Genomic DNA, 13,936 nt, shown 5'->3' with positions numbered 1-13,936 from the left:
TAGACGCACTATGAAACCTTGGCATTTCCTCTGGGGTCAAACTGGACTCACTGAGTAAAGGAATTACCACAGATATTATTTTCTATTGTTGCTTTGAATGTATCTGGAGAATTTGTTTGAAAAAGCAAAATTGGCTGTAGAGATATTTTAGTCTGATTTTCTAAGAAAAAGAGACTAATGCAATCACATCATCTGGCAACAGGGAAACAGTCTCAAAAATACACAATTATGTCAATTGCTTCACAAAAAGCAGAGTGACTGTTAGTGCTCCTTTGGAAGAAAAAGCATGAGTGAAAGTTCTTAGATATCACACAACCCCAACAGACACAAATCCACATGAAGGTTCTCTCCTTCAGTTTGACTTCCCGTAAAATATGTTTTGTCATAATACTCTTCACCTGGTAAGAAACAGATAAGCAGAAAAGGATGGAAATGCAGGTTATCGGTGCTACTGTTATTGCTACAAATGGGACCTACATCCAAGTAAGTTATTGCTTCTTGGGCTTCAGTTTTATCTCCTATCAATGAAGATCATGTTTACCTGTGCCTCATGGACTGCTTTTAGACTTTAGAAATATAAGAAATTGTGGAAACCATATCTTGACACAGATGTAGATTTCACAGAATATTTTGACTTGGAAGGGACCCACGAAGATCATCAAGTCACAACTCTTAAGCAAATGGCCCATACGGGGATCAAACCTGCAACCTTAGTATAATTAGCACCATGCTCTAACCAACTGAGAATCAGAAGTGCAAAGAGAGTCAAGCAGTTCTCACAGCAGTCTTATCTCCACTTCTGGACCCTAAGTTAAGATTTTTATATATCTCTAAGGAGTATGAGTTTTGGCAACAGCCACATACAGGAATTTCAGGCAATACAACTCCATTTGAAGTTGTGCTGGAAAGGACAGCAAACACTGGAATTGCTGTGGAAAGCCTCTCAGGCAGCCCTTAAAATGAGAGGCTTCACAGAACACAGGTTGAGAATCCTATTCCCATATGTGTAATCAGGACTTTTGAAAGGGTGTAACCGAGGGCCACAAAGAAGCCTATGACAATAAAGCCTATGACATTTTGTGATTAGCATGCAAAGCCACTCTTAACAGACTGCTTTTGTGTCAATGTGTGCCACCATTTTCTTAGTTTAGTTCATCCAGTAGTGGATAGCCTGATATCGCAAACCTGGAGTTCTAAGGATTTGATATCCTGCTAGATACACAACAAGGTTTATAGCAGGCTTTCATTAATCTCCCTTTACATTTTTCATAAGTCTAAGATTAGTGTAAGAATTTAACCAAATGAAGAGGATATTCAGCACATTGATTCCTCCCACCACGCAGGGGAGTTTCTGTCCCAGTACCGATACACAAAGGTAAAAGTTCTCTTTTTGGCACCAATTCTAACCTTCTGTCTCAAATGGACTCCAACTAGTCTGTGGTGATCTGTCACACAACTAAGTTTTAAGAGAAAAGGCCTAGCTCCTGTAAGAAGGGTGCTGACAATACTTCCATTCTCCAGTTCCTCTAAGTTCTTTGAACAATGTGTAGCACTGGAGAAATTGGCTACTTGCTGCTGTGCATGAAGCCCACGGCTTCCAGTTCAATTTCTGGCTCCACAAACAGATAGGGAACAAGCAGGAGCTCAGGCAGCAGATGGGGATGTTGCTAATTGGTCTGTTTTGATGCTGGGCCATCCACTGACAGTCACTTCGCACTTCTCTCTCAGCAGTGATTTGCCGTGTCAAAGAGCTACAGATATGGGAATGATAACAAAGAAAGTGGAAACAGCAATCACTTCAGTGCTGACAATCCCTTTTCCTCCACTGTGCTAACCAAATTTGCTGCAGAATGTAGTGAGGCAGCTTGGACTTGGCAGATGCTTTGCAGACCAAAAGATGTGATTTGTGCTTCCTACAGTGTCAGGTGACAATGATTTTACGTGAGTGTTGTCATTTGTAATGCATTTTGCAGCTTTCTTAAAAAGCCTGGTGATGGTTATAAATGAAGGAAAGCATAACGGTCTACCATATGTGCAAAATAATACACTGGGTGAAAACTACAGTGGCTCATAAACAAGGGATTAGAGCTCAGTAAAGGTTGTGAGTGTGACAGAAGTTTTACTGCAAAAGCAGTATTCACAACCAGGAGCAGGAATAAAAGACTGCAGTTGAAACTGGAAGAGAATTCAGGAGCATGCTGGAACCAGTGGTAAAGTTTTGGAGCTGTTAAATCAAACTGCTCCAGTTTAAAAAAATGGCAGCAGATTACAATCATTATACTATGGAAGAATTCAACTTTCACATTTTCTTCTCTAGAGATTACTGACTACAAATCTTAGTAATTTTGCAGAAACAATTGTAACAATTCTGTAATGTCTCTGCCATATTTTACAGGCTCTAGGACACTAAATGACTGTGATTATACTGTTTTAGGGGAGATACTATATCAGAGATTCTGTTTGCATTTCACTTTTGAGCAGAGTTGCTAAATTCTCTGTGTTTTTCAAGAATTTTTTCTGGTTTTCATTAAAATGAAAGAAAATTACTAATTGCAGTTCAGCCATTTAAAATGCAGTAAAAGAAGTAAAATATTTATTGAATTTAAGTAATAGAAACCCACAGGTGCCTAAAAAGGTATTTACTGTCTGTGTGGATCTGTTTAATTATCTCATGTAAAATGTCACCCTTTAGAGGGGCAAGTTCTATTCTTTTATTTTTGATGGAGCTGTATATTTCTAAATATAAAAGATTGTCAAGGGAAATGCTGGCAGAACAATCAGTGGAGTACCTCAATACAAAAGATAATTTGAAATTTAAAAGCAACTATTTGCCTTGACTTTTCTGAATGTCATCACCTCTATCCCAGACAAACAGAGGAAGAAAGACTGTTGCTGTGGTATTTCCAATACAGGCAAACAACTCTAGGGAAGGGCATCGCTGCAGGGCAATTCTGCTTTCTTAGAGCAATTAATTTCACCAAAACACTTCTCTGAGGACTCTGAGGAGAGGGTGAATCACCTTGTTAAGGCACCTCTTTTTCACATAGGAAATCTAGATATTCATTTACAGGCTTGGTACGGCCAAGGTTAGGCAAGAAGAATCCCACACAGGTTCAGCAAACTTCACTGCAAGTGGTCTCCTGCCTTCAATTCCACTATTGAAAGTCTCTTTGCCATGCTGGACAGGGGTTGTTCAGCTAACACAACATCCAACCCAGGCTGTGGAGGGAGATGTTCTGCAGATACATTACTTGGAATTCCAGCACTGAAGAACTGCACTAGTGTGTAGTTCTAGTGTAGACTAAGGAGCATCATTCTCAGTTGGAGTTCATTAGGCACATCTGCAAAAGTAAGAGATTTAATGGCTGTGAAACAGACCATTCGCTTTCATGACTGCTAAATCCCCACTGGAAGAGTACTCCCACTTCGCTATTGATTTAAACTAACTGTTAAGTTAAACAAAAATATCCTGAACGACATCCCAAAGGCAATTGCCATATAAGAATGAGGAAGAAATAAAGCCGACAAGTATTTCACACTGGTAATTTGGTCTCAATAGCCAAAACATTCCTTTTGTTATCTCTAACAAGTATGCCTCATTTTCCATTCAAGAGAGGAAAAAACCTCAACAACTGTATTGCCAATCAAACATTTAATCAGAATTTTCTGGTTTTGTATTGCACGTTTCTAGACTTCTATTTGTAATATACTAGCACGTTTTCTATTAATACATGTTCTCTTTCTCATTTACACTTGACCTTCTATAAATCATTAATTAAAATTGTTAGCATCACAATATGTCAGTTCTTCATGTGTTCCATTGCTTCTAAAAACAATGTTACATTGCTGTTTCTCTGATCAGCTGCTCTTTTATGCTTTTATGACAGCTTTTGTGTTGTTTGTTTCCCAATGTACATTATTTTCCACTCGTAAGTATTAAAAGCCAACATAATTATACTAAATGGTATCAGAAAATCAAAGCATTTGGGAAATACACTAATGAAAGTTCAACATTCCCTTTGTATGGTAAAATTAGCACTCTTAAAGTTCTAAATAAGCATGATTGAGAATGTCTCTGGTGCCAATAACCTAAAAAGTAGTCAAAATCCCCTGTGCCACTATCTAGTAATGTAACACCGAGGAAAAAAAAAAGAAAAGGTAAGCAAGTACTGAGAAAAAACCCCAAACATTGCAAAGCCATTCAAATGGAAAGAAAGCCATCTGCAGCTGCCTGGGCAATATATATGAAAGCAAAGTGAGTTAAGTTTTCAAAGTGACAGCTAAACACCCTACAGGTGTAACTGCCAAGGGGTGGTTGCTTTTTCACCTCCAGACTTACACTGAAGTCAGAGGGGTTAGACTAGACAAAAGCTGCAGTGAATCAGCAACTGATCTATTAGCTCTTACTTTTCAACAGAAAACCAAATAGGCTTTGAAATTCTTAATTATTGTATTTCTGAAAATAGAATAAGCACGGTCTGTAGCTTCTTTTTAGGTGTTAAAGGAGACAAACCCACCAAAACACCGTGATTGCTACTTTAAGAACTGAAGTGGTGTTATTGTAATGATTTACTTTTGTAATGAGTTACTTGTGATTTCATACTTTGATCCCTCTTTGAGTAGTGAGGTTTCTTTGTTGGTTTGTGAGTGCTAATTGCCGCAGTGCTGTGTTAAATCATTGTTATGCTGGTTTTCTCGAGCAACAGGATGAATAATTGAATAATTAAATTTTAAAAGGACGAAGTTAATTAAAACTGGTATGGCTATAGAAATAACATTTTCCAGCAATTCAGTAAAGGGATGGTATACAGTTACGCAAACAATCTGTTGAAAAACGGGTTTTTTTCCTATCTAGAAGATCAAATCTTTTGTGCACACAGCTTCTCTCAAGCAGACCAGGAATGACAACTAAACTGGTGTGACTTACCTCTCCATATGCTTCTCTGAGTACACTTAATCCTCGTATGATTCAAAGTTCAGCCATATAATTCTGCTCTTATTATGGGTAACTCACCAAAACTCAAATTCTGCATGTAAAACTAGATCTCCAGTCTATCAGAGGTGTAGGAACTACCATACACCACTGCAGAATAACAGGATACTGTACAGAACTTGCAGAATAACAAGAACATTAATGACAAAACTCTCTTCCACTTTGGACTTTCTAGTGCAGAAGACAGCAATGTGTTGGGTCCTGTGATGCTGAATACACCTGAGGCATTATATCACAAAATGAAGGAGTAGCTGCAGTGCTGAGCTGCAATGGGATCTACGTGCTACCTCTCCAGCTGCTATACTTACTGCCTGAAAAAAAAAATTAAGCAGCTACTGCACCTTGTGAGGAAACAGTGGAGGTGTCATCATGAAGAGAAAGAAGCTCCATGGAAAACTGAGCATCAAACAGATCTCATAGTTTAGTTCAAAGAATCAGTTAAGAAAAAGCTAACCTGTGAGATTCTACCAATACTCGTAGAGTCAACAACAGTACTTCAGATCTTTTGCAACAGGTCTCTGTCCCGAGTTAACAGAAACTGACAGTAATGTGGTCTGTTACTGTTCCTAAATGGCTGGAGCATGACGGGGTTATCTGTTGACTATGATGGATTTTTCTGATTTAGGAACCTCACATTACACTACAGGTTCTGTAGTATAAAATTAACACAGGCTTCTGTACTACTGTTTTCCCCTTCCCAATTTATTTTACTTCCACTCATTGCAGCCTGTGTCTGTCTCCCATTCATATTCTCCTGCTATCCTTAAGTTTATGAGTTTTGTTTCCAACTTCATCCTCATTTTCAAGGAACTGCTCAGGGCTTTTCTGGTCATTAGGTACTAATTTTAAAAGTCTAGGTGTCAAAGAGGAGACTGGAAATTCTCACTGATGCAAGTATTATTAGCAACTGATGAAATAGTTCACATGACTGGAATGCTAAAGATTTTTAGATAAAATTTGTTTAGTGGAAGAGGTGAAAGTAGTGAATGATGTAGTGGTAGTACTACAGAGACTAGTCGGTCTGTATATCCTGATAATCCAGAAACTAATTGTGAATGTGCTAAAGCACAAAAGATAAGGAGAGAATACAGCAGAGTGGGAAGGAGGGAGAGTCTTTATAGAGCATGAAACCATAGCAGAATTATTTCTTATGACTTCTCTGCAGTGAGAGGCAGACTGCAGGGGAGCAATTGTCTTGCCATGGGAGAATTCAATTTCAGAAAAGTAGTATGGAGGTCACACAACTTATTAGAGTTTCTAAAATTATTCCTTGTGATCCTTTAATACAGAAAGTATTATTGCTCTCAGTGCAGAGTAACTCAATTATGGCCTCACTACGATGGATAGAGCTATATTAATTCCTAGCCTGGAGTCAGTGAGGGATAACTGGAGATAATAGATGGGATATATGTCATGTAATTTTAATTATCTACTATGAGTTTAGAACTATTTGCCCAGGACTCCTTCTTCAGGCAACAAAGGCAACTTGCTAGAAGGCAAGTAGATGCCACCTATCTTAGAGCCCTAGAAAGTTTCATCTTACCTCATGATAGTTATGCAAGAGGTAGATTTCTTCCCATCCAGATCCCCTCTGTAGTCACTGCAAAGAGCAAGGCGACACCACCACAACGTGAATTACTGAATCCTAAATAGGTGTCCAAGACAGGCAAGGTGATTTCCCCAAACATTAGCATGCAAAATGGCTAATTTCCTATAGTTGATGAAAATTGTCAGTAAAGTTTTCTGGGAAGAAGCAGATAGAAAAAAAGCAAATGAAAAATGGGGGTTCTATGAAAGAAACTAAAAAGATGCTTAAAATGTAAAGAGTACTCTATCATGAAAGAGAAGACTTTTGGCTAAAAGCCTCCTCTGGTTCACTGATAAATGGAAATAGCTGCTAAAACCAGTCTCCCACTGCTCCCTAGTGTAACATATGGAAAACATGACAATATTGAATTGTTACATTATTGAGTGTAGTATATAAATAAGAAGCTTGCAGTCCAGGAAATCAATAGGCAAAGCTAGAGAAATGCAAAGGAAAATATGCTGCCAGCAATAAGACAATAAAGAGCCTTTACTAATAATGCTATTGTGGCTGTGGTAGCTTAAGAATTTAGGTTTAGGATGCATCTTACCTTACTTTAGACATCAGAATATAGTTATTTACACCAGAGTTAGTGACCATTCACTCCCTTTACAGTCAATTAAGAGAAATGGGACTTTTGAGGGCACAATTGCTGTCATTCTAATGCAACTATATAAAGCAGTTATGATTAAACATCCCCTACAAGTGTTTCTTTCCTTCCATGGCTATAAAGGAAGAAACCACAGATGTAAATGGGAAAAAATTTGACACACCCAAGCTCTCCTCTGCAAAAATACTTGCTTGCTTTCCCAACAGAATCAGTTAACCTAAAACAAATGCATTAGCAATTAAAGAAATCTTAGCAACAATGTGAACTCAAAATTTGAGAGATGATAATTTTAGTAGAGATGTGCAAAAGGTAGATACCATATTCATACTGCACCTGAGGCAGAGCATTCCAATTCTTTAGTAACTGCAACAGATATGATGAAGCCTGAGGATAAAATTTTAATCACAAGCCTCAGATAGCTTTTACTCAAGTTGTTTGAGAAGCCCACTGGTCTACTCATGTAAATCTTATACGAATGTTAGAAAGTCAGGATTCAATAGATTAGAATTCTGTGCCAATACTGAAAAAGAGAAAGGTTATAAAAGTGAGTAATTACATGACAGTTACATGAAACTGTCCTTCCTCTCCCATTAAAATTCCCTGCCAAAGCTCAATCTTTTGCTCCAGAGCATGTAGCCATAAAATAAACCTTTGGATATGGGTAAAAAACCAGATGAAATAGGCATTTATTGAGTCTTTTAATTTAAGGGTAGTTGCTCTAAGATTCCTTTGATGTGACTGGGAAGATCCAAACTCTGCCATAAAGCATGCAAGGACTGCATGAGCTGTGGGATGCCTTTCTCTTGTCAAGTGTATTGGGACCCTCAAGCACTGACATTCATACCTTTTGTTTCAGCTTTCCAGAATACTGACCTTAAGACAGAACTGCAGCTTCAGGCCAAAAGATTCAGTTCAGGCACTCTTATTTGAGAAGCCTGAAAACACAGATTTACAAAATTTGTGGTAAATCCGTAATTACCAGCTATCATCAGTTTTAGTCAGCTGGAAGTCTGACCTAATCATTCTGAAATATATTCTCAGCAAAGAGCAGGAAGCCAATGATCTTAAACAGAACAATTCTTACTAAGAAGATAGTGACCTAAAGAAAAATTTGTAGCAGACTGCTTTTAGCTCACAAAACCAAACTTTTATTTTTTTTTTTAAGAAAAACGTTAAGTCCTTCTCTTTAGAGTGTACTTGCATTATAACTGAGATTAGAACAGAAAGTCTGAGAAAATTTGCCAAATTATTCCTTTTTAAAAACAGATCAAAAATTAAGAATAAATATATTGAATCCTCCAGTTGTCATAAGAGTTGGAATATGCAACATCTTCTTCTCATCCTGAATTTTTAGAAATAAAATACCATTTATACTTATACATCATGTTCTGTAAAAATATTAACTATTCTCTTAATAAGTATTGACCTTTAAAATCGAAACATGAAAGATGCTTTTACCATATAAGAAGACATTTAACCACTAGAGGGAACTATTAGACTTTATTGTCAGTGGGGGAGAGAAACAACTGCATTTCAAACTGCTGGTGCTAGTCCCACTCCAGAAAAGTCTTCATAACTTTGCTGAAATCACTGCAAGTGATAGAATACGTTGATTAATGTAACGTGAAGATGACAGAAAAACATTGAAGCTTTTATGTGACATTTACTAAGTACTGAATATATGTTATACAATATTAATAATAAAAGTTGAGATTAAGAAGCTTGCTGCGCTTGGAAAGATTTATTGTAAGCAACCATTTTGAACCAGAATTATATTTAATGACCTGATAAAGATGTATCCTCTGTTTGCTTTCGTAGAATCATAGAATGGTTTGGGTTGGAAGGGATCTTTAAAGGCCGTCTAGTCCAATCCCCCCCTGCAATGAGCAGGAACATCTTCAACTAGATCAGGTTGCTCTAAGCCCCATCCAACCTGATGCTGAAAGTTTCTGAGGATGGAGTATCCACCAACTCTATGGGCAACCTGTGCAAGTGCCTCACCACCCTCATTGCAAAAACTTCCTTATATCTAGTCTGAATCAATGCCCTTTCACTTTAAAGCCACTGCCCCTTTGTCCTATCACTAAAGCCCCTCTCCAGCTTTCTTATAGCCCCCTTTAGGTACTGGAAGGCTGCTATAAGGTGTCCCCTGAGCTTTCTCTTATCTAGGCTGAACAACCCCAGCTCTCTCAGCCTGTCTTCATAGGAGAGGTGCTCCTGTGCTCTGATGATGTTGGTGGCCCTTCCTGGACTCGCTCCAACAGATCCGTGTCCTTCTTATGTTGGGAATGCCAGATCTGAATGCAGTACTCCAGTCAGGGTCTCATGAGAGCAGAGCAGAGGGAATCTCCTCCCTTGACCTGCTGGCCACAGTGCTTTTGATGCAGCCCAGGATACAGTTGGCTTTTTGGGCTGCAAGGGCACATTGCTGGATCATATTCAGCCTCTCATCCACCAGCACCCTCAAGTCCTTCTCAGCAGGGCTGCTCTTGATCTATTAATCTCCCAGCCTGCATTAATATCCATAGTTACCCCAACACAGGTGTAGCACCTTGCACCTGACCTTGCTGAGCGTCATGAGGTTCCCATGGGCCCACTGCTCAAGCTTGTCCAGGTCCCTCTGGATGGTTCCTTTTCATCCAGATGGGGCATGTCCAGTTCAATTTCTTTTCAGGGGTAGGGAGAGTAGAGATATTTTTGTTTATCTTGGTTTGCCCTTTGCAGTTTGTGGTTAATGTTTTTCTTCATTTTGTTAGGTCATTATGTGTTGCTTCCTCTAAATGCTAGAAAAAGCCAAATGAAATAGTTGAGTGTGGTACTTTAAAGATACTGTGAATTGGTTTTGCTCGATCCATGTTTCTGAGGTGGTTCATTGCATTGCCTTAACCGTGTTCCTGAAAAAGCGTTTGCCTCCTGCAAAGCAGACAATTAAAAGAAAAATATTTCAGTACTGCTTGGAATTCCTCAAGAAGTGACTGCCTCCACATGACTCAGACCTACATACTACAGCCTCATTTTAACAAAGGATCTAATAATTACTTTGGTAAAGATATATTCATCCATTTCAGAAAATCAGGTAAGAGTTCTGAAAGCTGGGATTTTCCCCACCTTCAGCAGCATGATGTCCCATCAATGCATAGTGTGGTCATGATTTCTTCTTCCTCTGAAGCATTGTGTAAGAACTATAGTAGAAGAGCATGCACTACTTACTGCTACACTCATGCACACAGCTCTCTGCAAGTGACCCTCCTGAGGGCCAAAGCAAACTGCAAGAGAGGCAAAGCAGCACAGCACTGGCGTCTATCTCTAACCCACCTTCCCCCTTCTGTTGTTTATCTCGTGTAGTCTTAGTGACAGCAGCGATCTTAGCAGGTATGTCTGCATTATCTGACACATTTCCTCTGCTTCAGCACCTGAGGTTGTTGAGTCACTGAAAGGGTTTCCTGTGGAGCGTCAGCTTAAAACATGGGGAAATCCTTCCCTTCATCATACACCAGTGCATTTGCTGCATGACAAGAATGATTCAACAGCTGTATTGTTTCCCTGTCAAGTGTGGAGTTCCCCCAGTATTTTCCTTTTCATTACATTATATTGTTGGAATAAATCCAGTTTCCTGTGCTTTAGACTTTTGCTAAGTGGTGGATAGGAGTCGTTGGTTGATAAGTTTTCCTACACTCTCAGTTATTTACATGCCTGTCCCTGCTTGGTGTCTGTTTTGATTTTCAGAGTGGGCAATCACTCCTCTTGCTGTTGCCTGCAGAGTACTGAAGACAAAAATTCTTCCCTTCACTCCACACCTGTCCTCAGAAATGACTTATAGGGGTTTGGCAGCATGGTTCTCCAACAGGAGCTGGGAAAGCTTCATGTAATAACAATACAAAGTACATTCACTAAGTTATTTCCCAAAATTAATAAATCATTCTCCTACTGTCTGTGCTTGCTTGCTTGCTAAGGGAAAAAAATGCCGAGATCAACCTGCTACTGGTTAACACTATATGAAGAAAAATTAGCCTCAGCAGGTTGCTAGGATTTGTTGGAATTAGGCACTTTTATAAAAAGCTACATACATTTATTTTTTTTTTCATATGTTGCACAGAATGCTGACAGTTTAGAGAAGGGAGTTTTTTATATTTCCTCATTTCAGCTGACTTTTTTTTTCGAGATCAGGTTTTCTCCCAATTAACTGCCATTCCTTAGTAAAATGTTTCTTATATTTACTATCTGTTAAACACTGAATGTTAAATGTGAAATGCTGCACCTGGGAAAATATGTAACTACTGTGTGATACGAAGTTCTGTTTACTGGAAGTGTGCAAAATGTATTTGATCCTCTAAAATGTGGTGTTTAGCACTGAACACCGATTTCAGGTGTAGTCAATGACTAAAGTAGAAGTTTGGTGGGAACTCAGGACAAAGCTTCCAAGCTTAGAAATGAATCAACTCAGGTGTTTAAGGCAGTTGAGTTAAACACACAAATGGTGTGTTTATGTGGACTGAGAGATTATAATTGTGGCAATTACCTAGGACAGTGATGCAAGATGACAATAACAGTCAGCATTCATATCTTATAACAAATAATTTCAGAAAAAGAAACAGACTTATGATGACCAACAATAGTATTTTTCTTTGATATGGGATTAAATTCTTTCTAGCATAATTTCTTAATTAAATGAGAGCAGAACAGTTATACATATTCAAGACACATATTAAGTACTTGAACTATAGCTACATTTTGTGGCAAGAAAGCTGAGGAGCTGAAGCATGCTTTAATTTCCAAAGCTTCCACCATTCACCTGGGGATACAGCTAAACCATGCAGCAGCTCCTTTCTAGCACAAACGCACAGATGAGTTTGAATCACAAATGGCCAGGGATCTTTTTGATATGGAGTTAGCTATTACCCGGGAATCCCTGGTACTTACCAGAGTATTTGAGACACAACTGAGATAAGCTGAGTCCATTTAAATATGTATATTAAAAAAGAAAGCTTTGCACCAAAGAAAAAAGGAGAAATACACCTTTGTTAGCTGAGATCCCATGAAGGGGTCAAGGGCCCCAGTAGGTGAGCTCTCTTGCAATGAGCAAAAAGGAGTATGAGAAAACTTGGGCCTTGAATGATAGGTAGGCCTCTCCATAGGAGAAGGGAGCACTAACAGGAGTATTAAATACAGCTCTTGTATGCATTTCTGTTAAATTATATTAAACAACTTCAAAACATGTACAAAGAACTATAAAATTGAGATACTGAAACGATGAGATTTTTGAAAAGGAACAAGGAAAATGTAAGTCCAAGGTATTTGATATGAGTGAGTCAGGCTGTATGTGTTGATACATAGAAACCACCCTAATACCCAGGGAAGTAACAATGAACATCTTCATTGGTGAAAAAGAAAAACCAAGGTGTGATATTTTTGTTACATGAGAAGGTTTGGATTGTTTGCTAGAGTTGTTTTCAACTGGTAATAAAGTACAAGGTTAAACTGTGATTTTATAACTGTGGTAATAAATGTTAAAGTGAATTTGGTTTAAGTAATTTGTGTGACTGATACAAAACATATTTTGGTGCATTAATTGTTGGGGATCTTAAATAATTAGAAACTAAATATGAAAACTAGATAATATTAGTGGTAAAAGGTACATTAAGGGCATATAGTCTTAATCCCCTGAAAATGTCAGGCATTTTACCACTTTTGGGGGTATACATTAAGCTAAAGCTCTTGGTCAGATCTGACAGTCAATAACTTTGGAACACTTGAACTATTTAACTCATCAAAAAGACAGTACATAAGTATTTTTATGGAGAGAAACTACTTCATATAAAGTACATTCATTTCACTGGATGGCTGAAAAAGTTGAAATTAGAAATCATGAAAAACAAGAGAAGAGCAGTTAATCACTGAAAATAACAATAACAGTAAAATCTCTGATTTTTTCAAATTTGGATCCCTTTCTAGAAGATACACATGCATCAAATGCATGCTATTTTAGTCTGTGTAGGGATGAACAGTTGTAATGTTACAGTAATGCTACATACTTGATGAGACTCAATATGCAGGACATACTGTTACTATAGCATAGGTTACTGAGGTTTTCATTTCTACTTTATTGTTTTAATGAAAGCAGACTGGTTGATACTATTGCAAAGGAAAAAGATCATGGCAAAAAACCTTCAGAGTCTAACAATGTTGATAGAGCACCTTCATGAGCCAGGATATTGCTTAAAATAACTTTATATTAAAGGGAAATAACATATTAAGGGAAATGTAAATATACATGAATATATGAATGTAATAATAGTACTGCATTTTAAGCTTTGCTTTCCTAAGCTAACAATATATAGGCAGTTTAACATTTTTTCAGAGTAAATAGTCAAATTGCTTAAGTTTTCATTTTATATAAATGAGTAAAGATAAATCTAAATTATTCGAGATAACACCTTAAATTAAAAGCTACTTTCATAAAAGAGATAAATTTTACAAGTTATGTCCAAATAGAACTACTACCTTAAGTGTAAGAGCAGAGAAAGTATGTAAATTCTGCAAATGCCAAGCACATAATAAAAAGAAGGCAAAGGAAAATGGCTACTGTTCACTACTATTTTAACAAGAATTTTTAATAGGTTGTCATTTATGTTGAGTCATCTTGCCAAATATTAAACACTTAGATGTTAGATGGCTGATACTAGTTATTTAAGATCCTCTAGATAATAAGTTCCTCTATAATCAATCATCTATAACACATTCCTATCTG

This window comes from Manacus candei, unplaced genomic scaffold (assembly GCF_025592945.1).
Source record: "Manacus candei isolate 608988 ecotype Guabito, Panama unplaced genomic scaffold, ASM2559294v1 h1tg000014l, whole genome shotgun sequence".
Classification (NCBI taxonomy): domain Eukaryota; kingdom Metazoa; phylum Chordata; class Aves; order Passeriformes; family Pipridae; genus Manacus; species Manacus candei.
The sequence above is the reverse complement of the archived record's forward strand: the minus strand, read 5'-3'. Positions refer to the sequence as shown.